Source organism: Bos taurus, chromosome X, assembly GCF_002263795.3.
Source record: "Bos taurus isolate L1 Dominette 01449 registration number 42190680 breed Hereford chromosome X, ARS-UCD2.0, whole genome shotgun sequence".
Lineage (NCBI taxonomy): Eukaryota > Metazoa > Chordata > Mammalia > Artiodactyla > Bovidae > Bos > Bos taurus.
Genome location: NC_037357.1, coordinates 124,393,808 through 124,408,745, shown reverse-complemented (window position 1 = coordinate 124,408,745; position 14,938 = coordinate 124,393,808). Strand labels below are relative to the sequence as shown.

At 44.1% G+C, this 14,938-nt stretch overlaps 1 protein-coding gene and 1 pseudogene across 10 annotated transcripts in view; one reads left to right on the top strand and one right to left on the bottom strand.

Moving 5' to 3' along the window:
- Nucleotides 1-14,938, bottom strand: part of ADGRG2 (adhesion G protein-coupled receptor G2) — a 130,087-nt gene that overhangs the window by 54,952 nt on the left and 60,197 nt on the right. The window lies entirely within an intron of this gene.
- Nucleotides 4,958-6,004, top strand: LOC101903953 (etoposide-induced protein 2.4 homolog; annotated as a pseudogene).

Here is a 14,938-nt window from a genome sequence, read left to right as displayed (position 1 = left end):
ATATGGGAACCCCAAACAAAACAATATTTTTTTATACTAGCTCTCAAGGACTCTTCCAAGAAGCATATTTTTCAGACTTTACTACATAACAGACAAAATGAATGAAAACATTTCTACAGTGACACAACCGAAATGTGTTTACTTAAGCTGTGACCATCTCACGTCACAGTGCTCAATAAATACTGACATAATATTTTTATTAAACAATTAGTAATGACATCACTAAAGAAAACTTCAGCTCCTAGCTGATGGAATTTCCCCAAGTGCAAACAACTGGCAATTGTAGGTGGGCCTTGGCCAAAATGGGAAGAGTGAAATGTGTTCTTGATCCCCCAGCCTCTGGGTCTTGCTCCTCTCCCGGGTGAGGATAGGAAAACCACTCCAGAGCTGATCTGGCCTCTCTCAGGGGTTAACAGATCTAGCAGACAATCTAGAAGATGCATTTTGTGTGTATTTACATGCATTTTTTTCCGGGAAGAATAGAGTCCCAAAAGAAAGTCTATTTAAGTTGACAAGCATGTATACAGCATTACTATGACCTGGCACTTCAAAAATATTATCTCATAGTTCTCATGACAATATTACATGGAAAGTAATCCCCATTTTACAGATGGGGAAACTGAGGCACAGGAGGTCAAGTAACATGGAAAGGGATAGAGCTAGGGTCTGAGCCTAGCCTTTCCAGCCCTACTACATTGGGCTGCTTCTCACCTTGGGCTGTGATCTAAAACAACGATGGGCCACTGACCTGCTGGCCATCCACCCTGCTCCACCAGGAAGATGTGCACTTTAGGAAGGAGGAGAGCCTTGAAGTAAACTATTTCTGACAGGTGAGGGATATGAGAGCATCATCCCCCACTTCCTAGTGTCTGTGCAGTTAGACATATAGACAGTAATCTAGGCTTCTGGTCAAGGCCAGTGCAGATAATGGAGTACTTGGGTTATGCTTTCCATTGTAAAATGCTAGCCACAACTTGGGTTCACTCTACTTCTAAAGGCTTGTAGCTTCTGGAGCTTTTTAGTCTGATATGTAAATGCTTAGTGCTTTAAGAGGCAGCGAGGGAGTGTGCCTCTATTGAATGCTGGTATTAAGTCCAGGCATCTTCATGGAATCTACTTCCATGTCCATGAAACATGGCCCTCCATCCAGACTTCAGCTCCCTGGCCCTCCCCTCAGTCACTTTGGCATCCCAGCTGTCTCTTCAACACACCAGGCATAGCCTCACCTCAGGGCCTTTGCACTTGCTGCTCCCTCTGCCTGAAATACTTTTCCCATAGAGAACCTCTTGGTTTGCCCTGGTGTCTCTTTCAAATGTTGCTCAAATATCATCTTCCCTGAGAGACTGACCCAGACTACTCTATTTCCAAAGGATGAATGAACATGCCTCCTTAAATAACTTTAAATGTGAATAAGAGACTAGGCTCTTAAGGGAGACGTTCAAATGCTGGCTCTGCTGTGAATAAATTTCTGGCATTTCATCTGTAAAATGGGGGCAACTATTCTAAATGAAATTATATTACATTTACAAAGTACTTTTATCACAGTTTCCACAGTAAGTTGTAATGTTAATTCAGGCTATATGACTTTGTGTCCTTGGATAAAGTTTACCTTTATATAATAAACTGCTTTTCTTAATGCAAACAATGTGATATAAATAATTTGCAGAGGAGCATTTTTAAAAAATCCAGGTTCGATGCGCGATACTGGATGCTTGGGGCTGGTGCACTGGGACGACACAGAGGGATGGTGTGGGGAGGGAGGAGGGAGGAGGGTTCAGGATGGGGAACACATGTATGCCTGTGGCGGATTCATTTTGATATTTGGCAAAACTAATACAATTATGTAAAGTTTAAAAATAAAATAAAAAAAAAAAAATCATGTAGTTTCTCTCCAAGACTTGTATGATGTCATTTCCATTCTAATTCTAAAACATTCCTATCTGTTCACTAATGCTTGAAGAGTCAGAGTATCTACTACAACACTGTGTTTGTCTAATGCAAGTTTCCTTAGCTTAGCAACATTGCCTAGAAAGACCATGGGTTCCATCATTTTGTATTACACATCAGGAAATCGAAGTTCACAGAAACCGTTTCAGAGGTGAAGGAGACTTGAGATGACCTAGTAGAATATTGTAAATCCAGAAAAGTGGCAAAGGTAGTCACTTACACCATTATTTCTTTACTTCAAAAATCGTTTATTTACCCACCATAGGCTGCATGAGGAAAGAGTGTGTGATCTTTATTTGAAATTAGCTTTCTCCTGGTTTTCTACTGCTGATCACAAACACTGGATACAGTTATCTCTGTGGTCTTTGCTCGACACAAAAAAGGGAGGAAAATTTTACTTATATCATTTGAAAGACAGATCTTTTAGGACCCGGAGTTCACTGGAAGAAAAGTATTATAAGCCATAGGTCTGGAAAAGACTAGATACCAAATCAGTCCAAGCCCCTCAGTCTACAAGGGAGGGAAGAAGCTCAGGAACATGAAGGGATCTGCCCAAAGCTTGGTCATTAATTTCAATTTTTCAAGGCCTACTGTATACGAGACACTGGGGGTATAAAGCAGGGAATAAAATACAAGCAGGGAATAAAACAAAACCCCTGGCCGCAAACAGAGTTTACATTTTAGTGATATTATGCAACTCACTTGAAAGTTTTAAATTTCCACCTTGAAAAATATTCTATCACTGAAAGTTCTTTACTAATCCAAACTTTATGTCGTTTGCATTCCTAAAAGCAAAGAAAAGGCAAGGGTGTAGGTCATATAAGACACTTATGTTAAAAACAAGCACTACTGCCACAGACATCATTGCAAAGGCATCCTCAATTTACCTTGATGGTTTTTTACAGCACTGTGATCTTGTGAACACGAGGCTTCTTGCCAAGATCAATCTGTTTCTTCTTATTTCCTTGAAGTAAAGATGTACCCACATCATGGTACGTTTCAAACAGCATGTTCTCTTGGAACATCAACTTACTTCTTAATAGATTAAATCAGCAAAACTATTGCTTTTATTCCTCAGATGTCTTGGAGGTAAAAATCCATCACAAGATAAATGAATACAGCAAAGTTTCAGTAAAAATTGTGTAAAAGTAACTTTCAACTGCTTCAGGGACTAAATATTGAGGGAGTGGTTAAGGACCCAAGTTCTAGAATGCTGTTGTTGTTGTTCAGTCACTTAGTCGTCTCCAACTCTTTGCAACTCCATGGACTGTAGCACGCCAGGCTTCCCTGTCCTTCACTATCTCCCAGAGTTTGCTCAAACTCGTGTCCATTCAGTCAGTGATGCCATCCAACCATCTCATCCTCTGTCACCCCCTTGTCCTCTTGCCTTCAATCTTTCCCAGCATCAGGGTGTTTTCCAATCAGTCAGCTCTTGTTATCAGGTGGCCAAAGTACTGGAGCTTCAGCATCAGTCCTTCCAATGAATATTCAGGGTTGATTTCCTTTAGGATTGACTGGTTTGATCTCCTTGCAGTTCAAGGGACTCGCAAGAGTCTTTTCCAGCACCACAGCTTGAAAGCATCAATTCTTAAGTGCTCAACCTTTTTTATAGTACAGCTCTCAAGAATGCTACCACTTCTACTTTTCAGCTGTGTGAAGTGACTCCAATTGTCCAAGCCTCAGTTCCCTCATTTAGAAAATAAAGGATTAACACCTGATTGTAGCTCCTGTCAGGATTCACTAAGGTAACACATGAAGCTTTTTAAAAAATACTTGTTTGGCTGAGCCAGGTCTGAGTTGCTGCATGTGGGGTCTTCGATCTTTGTTGTGGCATGTGAACTCTTAGTTGCAGCATGTGGGGTCTAGTTCCTGAACTAGGGATCGAATGTGGGTTTCTGGCATTGAGATTGTGGAGTCTTAGCCACTGGACCACCAGGAAAAGTCCCAAAGTATTTAAAATGATGTGACAAATGTAAACCTCTATGAAGACCCACACGCTCTCCAGCCTTCTGTTCTTTCATCCTGCAGATACTGTTAGTTTAGGGACTCAACCTTTCAAAGTGAAGGAAAAGTCACTCAGTGTCTGACTCTTTGTGACCCCATGGACCATACAGTCCATGGAATTCTGCAGGCCAGGATACTGCAGTGGGTAGCCTTTTCCTTCTCCAGGGGATCTTCCCAACCCAGGGATAGAATGCAAGTCTCCCATATTGCAGGCAGATTCTTGACAGCTGAGCCACAAGGAAAGTCCAATACTGGAGTGGGTAGCCTGTCCCAGGAATCGAACCAGGATCTTCTAGCATTGCAGGCAGATTCTTTACCAACTGAGCTATCAGGGAAGACAACCTTTCAAAACCTCAGGTTATCTGCATTTTCACTTGAGATCCCTAGCCCCTTTCAGTGTTTTTCAGATGGCTATCACTGTTTCAGCATCAAATCCAAACTCAAAATATCCAGGCACAACATCATCAAATAGAACTTTCTGCAATGATGGAAATACTGTGTCTGCACTGTCCCATAAGGCAGCCACTAGCCCTAGGTGAACACTGAGTGCTTGACATGTAACTTGTGTGACTGAGGATCTGAATTTTTAATTTCACTTAATTTTAATTATTTTAATTTTAAATACCCACATGTGTCTAGTGGCTATCATATTAGAAGAGAGTGCATGTCTAGAGGAAGAGGAGAAACCTGGAGTGTCAAGAGTGGGGAACTTTTTCCTGGAAGTCCCCCAGCAGATTTTCCCAGGTGTCTCTTTGGGCTAAAGCCGGTCACATGCCTATTCCTAAATCAAATATTGGCAAGGAAAACCATTTCCACAGGTAGCTTAAAATAATCAGTATTCAGTGCGGGCGCAGCAGCCCTAGCCCTGGCAGCACCCAAGCTACAGCAGGCAGCAGGGCACGGAGGGGCTCAGAGGAGCTGAGCTGGCCCGTGGTGGGCGAGGGGCCCGGCTGGAGCTAGAGCCATGGCAGCGAATCTCTCGGGTCCTTCATGATGAAATATCTGGGGACACTTCTCCCTTCTTTCTGTAGTTGATAGTTTGGGCGGTAAAGAGACAGCTAACAGTGTCAAAACCTTCCTGCAGGACCTTGCCAGGAGAATCAAAGACTCCATCTGGGGAATTTGTACCATCTCAAAGCTAAATGCTTGAATTCAGCAAGAGAGACAGGAGCAGCGTCGAAGAAGGGCAAGCAGTGTCCTGGCTCAGAGAGCCCAGAGCATAGAAAGGAAGCAAGGCAGTGAACCACATATTGTTAGTAGAATTTTTCAGTGCTGCGCTTGGAATGGTGGAGTTTTCTGGTTCAGTCTCCTCTTATTTTTTCGAATTCCTGTCCTTCAGTCAGTAACGGCCCAGATTATTGGTGATCCATACTACATGGGGATGTCTGGTCATGGCTGGAGTTCTTCCTTACATCACTTTTCAGTGCTCTCTGGGTGCTGCCCTCTTTGTGCTCAACAAAGTCGTCAACATGATTTGGTTTCAGGATATAGCCAACCTGGCTGGCATTTGAGGTATCAGGGAGGAAGCCTCACCCATTCCCTAGTATCAGCAAAATAATTGCTGACATGCTCTTCAACCGCTTGCTTCAGGCTCTCTTCCTCCTCCAAGGGATGTTTGTGACTCTCTTTCCCATTCATCTTATTGGTCAGCTGGTTAATCTCTTGCATACTATACTGCTTCAAATATCGTTGGTTCAATAAAGGAATTGAAATGCACCAGTGGCTGCCAAACATGGAAAGGAATTGGCCTTACTACTTTGGATTTGGTTTGCCCCTGGCTTTCCTCACAGCAATGCAGTCCTCCTTCATTGTCGGTGGCTGCCTCTTCTCTATGCTCTTTCCTTTATTCATTATCAGCACCAGTGAAGCAAAGACGCCTGGCAAAGCATACCTTTTCCAATTGTGCCTCTTCTCCTTGGTAGTTTTCTTAAGCAAAAGACTCTTCCACAAGACAGCCTACCTGCTGTCGGCCCTAAGTAGATCTACTTCTGCAGAAGAATTCCCATCACCACATCCATCTCCTGCCAAACTGAAGGCTGCTGTGGGCCACTGAGTTGGTCACCCACCATCCAGAGTAGGCGGGTAGGATCAAAAAGACGCTGTGGCAGCTCTTTTCCTGGCTCACCTCCATCCCCTCCCAGGGAAGGTGAGGCCTACCCTGCCAAGAGCCCTGCCCACACTCCATTCTCTCTGAGGAATCCAGATTTTTGTCTTTGGTGCATGCAAAAGGCAGAATCTTCCTGATACCAACCAGTATGGATTTTCAACACCGCTGAGTCTGAAAGGACCACAGGTTTTTCTGCAGTTCTTTTCTAGCATATGCCAGCCCCATTCCTGGATTGATTTGAATACTCTTTCTCCCTGCGCCATTTCCCCTCTCACTTCCCCATCTTGACTTCCACCACTCTTGGATGAATGGATTTTTGTAATTCGACCTGTTGTATTTGGTGGACCTGTTATTTTTGTTTTTCTGTGAAGCACATATGTTCGATGTGGGAGGGACAGGAGGCTCGGCTGCTCCTAGTCACTCACTTTATAGTCATCACTGTCTTGTTTCTTGTAACTCAGGTTAGATTTTGGTCTCTTGCTCCGCTGCAAAAACAAAAAACAAAACAGGAGCTGGAAGACACAGGACAGAAGAAAGACCTCACAGCCAGATCTCCGTTGTGTTTGAGGAATGATTTTCCTTCTCCACCTTTAAGGGGAAAAAGCCTTTTCACTGGTACATTTAAAGATCTGCCAAAGATAGGGAGGTACCAATTTCAGACAAGTGCCACTGCAACAAGGAATGCTCAAAGAACCTGAACTTTTAAACTCTGGAGGTCTGAACTTGACTGCTGGCCACTTCAGGGTCTGTCTGGTGTTTCAAAGGAGTATTGTGGGTAAGTCACTCAGTCATGTCCAACTCTTTGAGACCCCATGGGCTGTAGCCCACCAGGCTCGTCTGTCCATGGAATTCTCCAGGCAAGAGCACTGGACTGCGTTGCCATTCCCCTCTCCATGGGATCTTCCCAGCCCAGGAATCGAACCTGGGTCTCCAGCATTGCAGGCAGATATTTTACCATCTGAGCCACCAGGGAAGCCTGGAATATTGGAAGCCAAAGAATATTGGGTGTTGAAAATAGGAACTGAAGGAGTAAACTTATTAAACCCTTTAAACCTGAAAAAAAAAAGAAGTCAGGATTTACTCATGAGAAGGGTGGAAAGAGGAGAGCATCCTACAAAGCCAAGCTTAGCCAGCAAGTAAAAAAACAAAGCATGGTTGTAACATTAACGATCAGGAGTAAGTTCCACACAGCTTCTGTACTGTCTAGATCAGGAGTAAACTACAGTCCATGGGCCAAATCTCGCCCACCAACTGTATTTGCAACTCAAGTTTTACTGTCTCAAAACCACGCCTACTCATTTACATTAGTGGTTGGGACATAGACTTGGATTACTGTGATATTGAATGGTTTGCCTTGTAAACGAACAGAGATCATTCTGTCCTTTTTTACATTGCACCCATGGACTACAATCCAGACTCTCTTCTTGACTATGAAGGCTACTCCATTTCTTCTAAGGGATTTTTGCCCACAGTAGTAGATATAATGTTCATCTGAATTAAATTCGCCCATTTCAGTCCATTTTAGTTCACTTATTCCTAAAATGTCGATGTTCACTCTTGCCATCTCCTATTTCACCACCCGACTTACCTTGCTTCATGGGCCTAACATTCCAGGTTCCTATGCAATACTGTTCTTTACATCATGAGACTTTACTTCCATCACCAGTCATATCCACAAGTAGGCACTGTTTTCACTTTGGCTCAGCCTCTTCATTCTTTCCGGAGCTACTTCTCCTCCACTCTTCTCCAGTAGCATATTGGGCACCTACTGACCTGGGGGTTCATCCTTCAGTGTCATATCTTTTGGCCTTTTCACACTGTTCATGGGGTTCTCAACACAAGAATACTGAAGTGATTTGCCATTCCCTTCTCCAGTGGACCACATTTTGTGAGAACTCTCCACCATAACCGATCCATCCTGGGTGGTCCTACATGGCATAGCACATGGTCTCATTGAACTGTAGAAAATTCTTCAAGAGATGGGAATACCAGACCTTACCTGCCCACTGAGAAATCTGTATGCAGGTCAAGAAGCAACAGTTAGAACCGGACATGGAACAACGGACTGGTTCCAAATTGAGAAAGGAGTATATATCAAGGCTGTATATTGTCACCTTGCTTATTTATATGCAGAGTACATCATGCGAAATGCAGAGCTGGATGAAGCACAAGCTGGAATCAAGATTGCAGGGAGAAATATCAATAACCTCAGATATGCAGATGACACCACCCTTATGGCAGAAAGTGAAGAGGAACTAAAGAGACTCTTGATGAAAGTGAGAGGAGACTGAAAAAACTGGTTTAAAACTCAACATTCAAAAAACAAAACATCATGGCATCCAGTCCCATCACTTCATGGCAAATAGGGAACTAAAGGAAACAGTGACAGATTTTGTTTTCTTGGGCTCCAAGATCACTGCAGATGATGACTGCAGCCATGAAATTAAAAGAAGCTTCCTCCTTGGAATAAAAGTTATGATCAACCTAGACATTATATTAAAAAGCAGAGACATTACTTTACCAACAAAGGTCCATCTAGTCAAAGCTACAGTTTTTCCAGTAGTCATGTATGGATGTAAGAGTTGGACCATAAAGAAAGCTGAGAGCCAAAGAATTGTTGCTTTTGAACTGTGGTGTTGGAGAAGACTCTTGAGAGTCCCTTGGACTGCCAGAAGATCAAATGAGTCAATCCTAAAGGAAATTGACCCTGAATATTCATTGGAAGGACTGATGCTGAAGCTGAAGCTCCAATATTTTCTGCACCTGATGTGAAGAGCTGACTCATTGGGAAAGACCCTGATGCTGGGCAAGACTGAAGGCAGGAGGAGAAAGGGACAACAGAGGATGAGATGTTTTGATGGCATCACCGACTTAATGGACATGAGTTTGAGTAAGCTCCAGGAGTTGGTGATGGACAGGGAGGCCTGATGTGCTGCAGTCCATGGGGTCTCAGAGTTGGACATGACTAAGCAACTTAACTCAGCTCATTTACATATTGTCTAGGGCTGCTTTTGAGCTACTAGGGCAGAGCCTAGTAGTTGGCCACAGAGACCATATGGTTTACAAAGCCAAAATGTTTATCATCCTGTTCCTTAAAGAACAGCTTGTCAAGCCCTCATCTAGAACAATATCCCTCATGGTTAAAGTCACCCATGTTAAAGATCTTGGCTAAAACGTACTCATATGGCCAAAAGTAGGCACTTCATATGGGCTACTGTAGAAGAAAAGTTCTGGAGAGCTGCTTTTGGCACCCTGATACTGTTTCTTGCTGGGTAACCTAGAAAAGGACCCACCACTTTGAGCTTCAGTCTTCTCATCAGCAAAGTGAAGATAATACAAACTTCTCCACCCACTTCAGGGGGACATGGGGAGATGATGGATGCCAAGGTGCTCCACAGACCATGAAGAGCTACAGGAATGTCCAGAGGGGTTGCTGCTGCTGTTCTTAATGTTCACTACTATGTGCTGTTGCCACTGGATCCTACAGAGACCCTGGAACTTTTCCGTGATCAGCAAGGCAAGGATAGCACTGGTCACTGGGAGATTTACCAGTCAGCAAAAGCCATTTCTGGAGCTTTCAGCAATACGGAAACCAAGAGATTCACTGGCTTCGTTGTAACTTTAAGAGCTTTTAAAATCGTGTCAAATAGAAAAATGTAGTTTGGAAAAAAAATGTGACTTTTAAATTGTTTTCAATTTCTTATTAGGAGCTTCAAATAGGAGAGCAGCCTTAAAATGGGGTTGCAGAGATGAGTGGTTCTTAGTTCAAGGCAAACCCCAAGGATCCCCAGTATCCCAGGACAACAGATCAGGAATTCAAAGACAGAACCTACTGGATAATTGAACTCATAATGTCAAAGTGTGAAGGAACTTTAACAGGCAATCAGCTGAGCCCCTTCATCATATGGAGGAAAGGAAACATATTCTTCAAGGGTAATTGGTGCTCATGTCCAGCCACCTCACTGAAGTCTATGCAAAAGTTTAGGGGAATAATATATGTTGTATCAGAACTCATTGGGTTCAGATGAATATAATACTGGTGCCTTAAGCTGAGGAGGGCAGTCCATGTTTTAGTATATCTCTAGACTTTAGAATAGAGCCACAAATCAAAAGCAACCAAGCAGCCAGTTTCTTGATCGCTTACTATGTGCTAACACTTTGGAGGACACAGAGAGGACCTGAGCCTGAACTTGGGACCTGACCAGATACTACTTCATATTGGCAAAGATAAAACCATAAGGAGGAGCAGAATTCAGGACATAGTGACAGCCTTCAACAATTCCTATCAGTGCTCTCACAAAGCCTAAGTGTTCAATATGCATGTGCTTTAAGAGTTAAAATGTATGGACAAAATTTAGATGTACGAACAGTAGTAACAAGAAACAAGCAAAATTTTAAAAGCCTTCAAGCTTCCTTTGATGTTCAGGATGACTCCATCTTGTGCTGGAGCCTCCATTCCAGAAGTACAGGAGAAGGATCCTTAAACCTGATGAATGACTAAAGAGAATGCTCTCTTCTGCTCTAAAACACTCTCTAGTCAACCCCATGTCTTCCAGATGAATGAGCAATCTTTGTTTTCCCTCCTCTTCCTTTTGGTAGTCAAGATGGCTTCTAGGTCAGGAAGGGGAAGCCAGTGTTCTCACAGCAGGGAGAAGGGCTCTGCATCAGTGAGCTTACCTCGTGCTGAGCCCTGGGTTCTCAACAGCCTCTCCAGAGATCCCCCGCACCCAGCAGGGTTCCTTCGGGGCCCACTGGTATCCACTGCTAAGGCCATGTCCAGTGGGCCCCGTGTTCTGTTCTCTCAGAATCCTGCCCAACCTGGGGGCCCCACTCTTGCTGACCCAGTTCCTCTCAGATCTTACTACCAAGTGTCTGTCACATCCTCCCTGTGGCCCCTGGTCTCAGCTGTCCACACCATTATCTCTGCAGCCCTGGCTCTCAGCAGAGCTACCCACTAGGAACACAAGAACCATTTAGAATCCCTTTCCTTCACACAAGAAATGAGAGAGACTTGGACGGAACACTACCTCCAACCTCCTCTCTGCCTAAACACACTGTGCTGCCATTTCTCATCCCTACCATTGCTCTCTGTTGATGTGTGGGCCACTGTGAGGAGTTCTCACCCAGAATTCTAAGTGGAAAGTGAGACACAATCTCCTCTGGTTTCAGTTTCCTCCTCAACCCATTCAGAGTCTCTGTCATTCCTTGTCACAACTTCTACCTATCAGAGAAAGAGTCAGAACCCAACAGAAGTGACCTCATCATGCCTGTGGGGGATTTTGGGAGGTTGAGAGATTAACCTAGTATCAGATCACCACTGTGGTATTTATAATCTCAACTTTCAGTTCAGTTCAGTCGCTCAGTAGTGTCTGACTCTTTGCGATCCCATGGACTGCAGCACACCAGGCTTCCCTGACCACCACCATCTCCCAGAGCTTGCTCAAACTCATGTCCATTGAGTCAGTGATGCCATCCAACCATCTCATCCTCTGTTGTCCCCTTATCCGCCTGCCTTCAATCTTTCCCAGCATCAGGGTTTTTTCCAATGAGTCAGTTCTTTGCATAAGGTGGTCAAAGTATTAGAGCTTCAGCTTCAGCATCAGTCCTTCCAGTGAATATTCAGGACTGATTTCCTTTAGGATTGACTGGTTTGATCTCCCTGCTGTCCAAGGGACTCTCAAGAGTCTTCTCAATTTTATAGAGAGGAATTGAGGGACAAGTAGACCAGCACTGGGTTTACATACAAGACTGTTTCCTTGCCTTTCAGGAGCACACAGTCTACCTCCTACAGCTCTGACATGCATTGTACAAGAACAAAGACTTGGATGGACAAAGCATGAGAGGGTAAGAGGAGAGAAGACAGTGAGGCCTTGGAGAAGGGGACTTAGAGAGAAATCTATCACTAGAAATGCCTGCAGTACAGAAAGATCTAGATCCAGCCCAGAAAGAGACTAAGTTGGGATTATAGCTCATGAGATCACCAAACTGGCTCTTATGTGTAATTGTTTCCAAGTGGGAAAGACAATTCTGCAAGAATGAAATTATAACCATCTTCCACTAATACGTCATCTCACCCTCTGGAAAATAGTTGTACCTAAAAGGAGACCTCCTTGGAAGACAAAAAAGCAGCAGCAGCAGAGGAAAAAAAGCAAAGAAAAAATGACATTGGCATAGCCCAAGAGAGCTAGAGACCAGAGGTAAGTAAGTTAGAGTTACCTGTCAAAGCTCATTTGGGCATTGTGTAGACAAAGAATGACTCCCTCGAAGCTACCAAACTACACGAATGACCACCAAACTACACAACTGGAAGTGTGAAGTTCTACGGGCTCTGTCTGGTGGCCAGCAACCTAACAAGAGAGTATCAGTCCAATCTCTCCTCGTTGCTAGGAGCTACTGAGTCATCTCTCAGGCGTCCAGATGAAGCTACCATGCCTGCAGTCCACATCCCCAGAGCCAGGGGCAGTGGCTGCTCTCTGGCAGTTTAGTTCAGGCTCCCTCTCCATCTTCTCTTCATGCCTCATGCCATGTTCATTCAGTCTTCCCTTCCTGGGCAACCAGGTAGAGTAGGAACAGTACAGGCTACTGATTCCAATGGGGAATCCTCCAAGCTGTTTGACTCTGGGCAAATGACTTAATCTCTTTGACACTCAGTTTCTTCATCTGCAAACAGAAATGAAAAATATCTACCATAAAGGGTTTTTGCGAGGATTAAACAAGATGATCTATGTAAAGCACCTTCAATGGCCTGCCCCAGGGCAGGTCCTCAATACTCATTAGTTTTCATCCCATGAGTTTCTCACCCACCTTGTCAAACTTTTCTTCCCCCTTCTCACTTGGCACATACCATGTGCTGAAAAGACTCATGATGCCAAGGAAGTACGTTTGACTTCCTTGACATGAGACAAAGTGACATGACACAAAGTGACAAGTATAAAAAAGACATGGATAAAAACAAAAGGGAGCACTGACAAGAGAGATTTATTTCTTCTGAAGAGGTCAAGGGAGGTTCTCTAGAGGTAGTCATATTGGGCTGCACTTTGGAGAATGAGCATGTTTCCCAATGGAGATGACCCCAGGAAGCAGAGGGAGGGAGTAGGGAAGGGAGTAAAGCCAACAGTGGGTACATTAATGAGCACATTGCTACCGTGGACAACTGGGGCCCAATCCAACAATGCACTGGGTGTACAGAACACACTTTAGCATGATCCCACCAAGGGCTGGGGAAGCTGGCATAGTTAAGTACCAACTCCCATTCTTCACCATTCTGGGGTATTAACTCTCTGGTACTACTAGCTGGCTCCTTGCACAGGCCAAGCATAGACCCATGGGCACAGATGATTCTCAGTCAGTGAGACATGGGAGCCATCAAGAAGGCACAGGATCTGTCTGAAGATAACCTCTGGGTGGCTCAAGCGGACATGGGCAGAGCACCAATAGCATCTGCTACAGGTGCTTAACATCCTACTAGCATCATGCATGAACTTAGCCAGAGGCCATATATGTTAGAGCCCCACAGCACTGACTCGACTCACACTTTACGATTTAGTTATAGTTTGTACTTTTTTTCATGTATCCTAGTCATGCCCCTCCAACTGGAGTGTAAACTCCCTGGACTCAGAGATGATGCTCTCTCAGCAGGCAGTAATGCTGGGCACACAGCAGGTACTCATTACAACACAACTGCTTATTCAGTGTAGTACAATCAGCAGGTCCCCTCAGCCTTCATCAAAGACCAGGCATCCTGAACTGCAGAGAACCTGCCTCAGCCCAAAGTTGCTCAGAAAGATGGTACCTATAAGCCATCTGGATGATCCAGTCTGACATCCAGTCCTAAAGTGGATTCCACCTTTATTTTTAACCTACAGATATACAACTGCTATGCAGAGTACACAACCTAGTGTAGCAGAGAGCTTAAGGATGCTAGAAGATAGGATAGTGTAGTGGTTAAACACACAAACTTTGAGTCATATGACCTGAGTTGGAATTGCAGCTCTGCAATGAAAATGTGCAAGCTAGGGCAAGTTGCTTACCTTCTCTGTGCCTCAGTTTCCTGTAAAATGGAGCTAATAATACTAGTGCCTACTACAAAGGGTTACTGAGTAAGCTTTAAATGAAATAGCTTTTTGTAAGGGCTCATAACAGTGGCTGCTGCTGCTGCTGCTGCTGCTAAGTCGCTTCAGTCGTGTCTGACTCTGTGCGACCCCTTAGACAGCAGCCCACCAGGCTCCCCCATCCCTGGGATTCTCCAGGCAAGAACACTGGAGTGGGTTGCCATTTCCTTCTCCAACACATGAAAGTGAAAAGTGGAAGTGAAGTCGCTCAGTCATGTCTGACTCTTAGCGACCTCCACTGCAGCCTACCACGCTCCTCCGTCCATGGGATTTTCTAGGCAAGAGTACTGGAGTGGGGTGCCATCGCCTTCTCCACAGAACAGTGGCTGGCACCAGGTAAATATTTTCAAAGTAATTATTAAATAACATGAATGAATACTCTTTTTGGGAGTTCTGAAAGACAATAACGATCTCCAATTTAGCCCTTTCCAGATCCCAACACACTTCATTCAGAAAAACCTTTGCATATACAATGTTGTATGTCAATAGAGCTGGAAGAGAAAAATGTCTGCCATCATAAAGTTTCTTTTTTAACATATATTGAGCCTTACAAAAGCCCTCTAGAGGAGCTCAGGGTTACACCCATTTTGAAGATGAGGAAACTGAGCCCTGTATCAGTCTAGTAGCAAATCGAGATCATACAATAGCAGATGGCAGGCATGTGGAGGGCTCGAACCCTGGATCTCACCATATTCTACTATATCATGCGGCACAGTAAAGTTTCAGCCAATTCTTTAAGACCGTGGTTCTACGCTTGGGTGGGCATCAA